This window comes from Cetorhinus maximus, chromosome 6 (genome assembly GCF_964194155.1).
Source record: "Cetorhinus maximus chromosome 6, sCetMax3.hap1.1, whole genome shotgun sequence".
In the NCBI taxonomy this organism is placed as follows: domain Eukaryota; kingdom Metazoa; phylum Chordata; class Chondrichthyes; order Lamniformes; family Cetorhinidae; genus Cetorhinus; species Cetorhinus maximus.
The window spans coordinates 8,350,421-8,354,481 of NC_135884.1; positions in this window are offsets into that span (position 1 = coordinate 8,350,421).

Here is a 4,061-nt window from a genome sequence, read left to right on the forward strand (position 1 = left end):
AAGTGTCTCAGTGCAAAGCAAGCCCTTTTAATTCCATAAGACCATAAGACATAGTAACAGAAATTAGGCCATTCGGCCCATCGGGTCTGCTCCGCCATTTAATCATGGCTGATGAGTTTCTCAACCCCATTCTCCCGCCTTCTCCCTGTAACCTTTAATCCCCTTACCAATCAAGAACCTATCTATCTCAGTCTTAAATACACTCAATGACCTGGCCTCCACAGCCTTCTGTGGCAATGAATTCCATAGATTCACCACTCTCTGGCTAAAGAAGTTTCTCCTCATCTCTGTTCTAAAAGGTCTTCCCTTTACTCTGAGGCTGTGCCCTCGGGTCCTAGTCTCTCCTTCTAATGGAAACATCTTCCCCACGTCCACTCTATCCAGGCCTTTCAGTATTCTGTAAGTTTCAATCAGATCCCCCCTCATCCTTCTAAACTCCATCGAGTATAGAACCAGAGTCCTCAAACGTTTCTCATATGTTAAGCCTTTCAATCCTGGGATCATTCTCGTGAACCTCCTCTGGACCCTCTCCAGGGCCAGAACATCCTTCCTGAGATGCAGGGCCCAAAATTGCTCAGAATATTCTAAATGTGGTCTGATTAGAGCCTTATAAAGCCTCAGCAGAACATCCCTGCTTTTATATTCTAGTCCTCTCAAAATAAATGCCAACATTGCATTTGCCTTCCTAACTACCGACTCAACCTGCAAGTTAACCTTAAGAGAATCCTGGACTAGGACTCCCAAGTCCCTTTGCATTCCAGATTTCTGAATTCTCTCCCCATTTAGAAAATAGTCTATGCCTCTATTCTTCCTACCAAAGTGCATGACCTCACACTTCCCCATGTTGTATTCCATCTGCCACTTCTTTGCCCATTCTCCTAACCTGTCCAAATCCACCTGCAGCCTCCCCACCTCCTCAATACTACCTGTCTTTGTATCATCTACAAACTTAGCCAGGATGCCCTCAGTTCCTTCATCTAGATCATTAATGTATAAGGTGAAAAGTTTTGGTCCCAACACTGACCCCTGCGGAACTCCACTAGTCACCGGCCGCTATCCTGAGAAGGACCCCCTTATCCCCACTCTCTGCCTCCTGCCAGTCAATCTTCTATCCATACTAGTACCTTACCTCTAACACCATGGGCTCTTATCTTACTGAGCAGCCTCCTGTGTGGCACCTTGTCAAAGGCCTTCTGGAAGTCCAAGTAGATAACATCCATTGGCTCTCCTTTGTCTAACCTACTCGTTACCTCCTCAAAGAATTCTAACAGATTTGTCAGGCATGACCTCCCCTTGATGAAACCATGCTGACTTTGCCCTATTTTACCAAGCACTTCCAAGTATTCTGAAATTTCATCCTTAATAATAGACTCTAAAATCTTACCAACGACCGAGGTCAGGCTAATCGGCCTGTAATTTCCCGTCTTTTGCCTCACTCCCTTCTTAAACAGGGGGGTTACATTAGCAATTCTTTAAACTCCATCTGCCAGGAAGACCCACTCATGAAACCCATTCTTGTGCTTAGAAAGGAAAAGAATTTGCATTTATATAGCAACTTCCACCACCTCCAGATGCCCCTAAGTGCTTTACTGCCAATGAAGTACTTATGATATGTAGTCGCTGTTACATAGGAAATGCAGCAGTCAGTTTGTGCACAGCAAGCTCCTACAAACAGCAACGAGATGAACGACCAGATAATCTATTTATTTTGAAGTGATGTTGGTAGAGGGATAAACATTAGCCAGGAGAAAAATCCCCTGCCCTTCCTTGAACTAGTTTCATGGGATATTTTTGGTCCTCATGTCCATGAGACGAAGGTCTTGGTTAACGACTTTACTAAAAGACAGCATCTTCGACATAATCAAAGAATTACTATGGCGCATCGTGTGTGCACCAGCTCTCCGAATGAGCGTTATGATTTAGTGCCATTCTCCTGCCTTTCCCCCGTACCCTTGCGCATTATTTGAATAGAAACAATCATCCAATACCCTCTTGAATGTACCGATTGAACCTGCCTCCACCACACTTCCAGGCAGTGCACACTTGACAGCAGAGTGATACTCCCTCAATACTGCACTGAAGTGTAGATTTTCTGCTCAACTCTCTGGAGTGGGTCTAGTTGAACCTGTAGTTTTTGATTCTGGGGTAAGGGTGCCAGAACCAAACATAGGCTGACATAAAAGTTACAACACAGAAGCAGGCCATTTTGCCAAACTAGTTCATATTGGTGATTACCCTCTCATGTGGATATAAAATATCCCATGACACTCGTTCAATGAAAAGCACGGGATTTTCCCGCTGGTGTCCTGGCTAATGTCCATCCTTTAACGTCAAAAAAAACCAGATTATCTAGTCATTTATCTCATTGTCGTTTGTAGGAGCTTGCTGTGTGCAAATTGGCTTTTGCATTTCCTATATTATAACAGCAACTAAAGTACTGCATTGGCATGTCTGGAGATGGTGAAAATTGCTGTATAAATGTAAATTCTTTACTGTGGATTTAAGCACAGGGACTTAAAAGGATTTGAAATAAAAACAGAAAGTGCTGGAAATATTCAGGAGGATCTGGCAGCATCTGCAGAGAGAAACGGTTAATGTTATGGGTCTGTGACCTTTCATCAGAACTGGGAAAAGTCAGAGATGTTGAGGACAAGATTCTGGGAAACCCCATTGGAGAGAAGAGCAGAACCCCTTCAGGATAGGCATTCCTGAGAAGTGGCGGTGAATTAAGCACTAATCAAAAAGTAGATTTGGCTGCTGCCATTATCTGCTAGGTTTTTGCAGCATTTTCTGCTTTTATTTCAGATTTCCAGCATCTTATTTTCATTTATTCATTCATGGGATGTAGGTGTGATTGACTAAGCCAGCATTTATTGCCCATCCATCCCTAATTGTCTTGAGAAGACGGGGGTAAGTTGCCTTCTTGGTCTGCTGCAGTCCATGCAGTGTAGGTACACCCACAGTGCTGTTAGGAAGGGAGTTCCAGAATTTTGACCTAGTGACAGCAGTGATATGGTTCCAATTCAGAATGAAGCGTGGCTTGGAGGGGAACTTGCAGGTGGTAGTGTTCCTATACATCTGCTGCCCTTGTCCATCTAGGCATTAGAGATCACAGGTTTGGAAGGAGCTGTCAAAGGAAATGCATCTTGTAGATGGTGCACACTGCTACCACTGTGTGTCAGTGGAGGGAGTGAACGCTTGTGGATGGGGTGTCAATCAAGTAGGCTGCTTTGTACTGATGATGTCAAGGTCTTTGAGTGTTGTTGGTGCTGCATTCATCCAGGCAAATGGGGAGTTTTCCATTACACTCCTCACTTGTGCCTTGTAGATGGTGGACAGGGGGAGTCAGAGGGTGAGTTACTGGCCACAGAATTCCCAGCTTCTGACCTGCTCTTATAGCCACAGAATTCCCAGCTTCTGACCTGCTCTTATAGCCACAGTATTTATATGGCTGGTCCTGTTCAGTGTAAACCCCCAGGATGTTGATAGTGGGGATCCAACGATGGTAATGCCATTGAATGTGAAAGGGAGTTAGCTAGATTCTTTCTTATTGGAGATGATCTTTGGCTGGCACTTGTGTGGCGTGAATGTTACTTGCCGCTTATCAGCCCCAGTCTGAATATTGAACAGGTCTGGACACGGACTGTTTCAGTATCTCATGAGTCGCGAATGGTGCCGAACGTCGCGAACATCTTCTGACCTTATGACGGAGGGAAAATCAGTCGGTCTTTTAGTGTGGAGCAGCCGCAGTATACTTCACAGAATCACAGAATTGTTACCGCGCAGGAGGCCATTTGGCCCATCGTGTCAGCACTGGCTCTCCGAACGAGCAATTCACCTGGTGCCATTCCCCCACCTTCTGCCCCTAACCCTGCACATCCTCCCTTGGTTTTACACTGAGGCATTTAACAGAGACCTTTGGGATGCTGAGAGTCCATGGGGTTTAAAGCCTCTGGTTCATTCAGGGAGCATTGAGGTTTCCATGGCAACCCAGTAGAACCGGAAGTTTCCGGGTGACCCGGAAGCGGTGTTCTTGGGGGTTGGGGTGGGGGGGAGGGGAT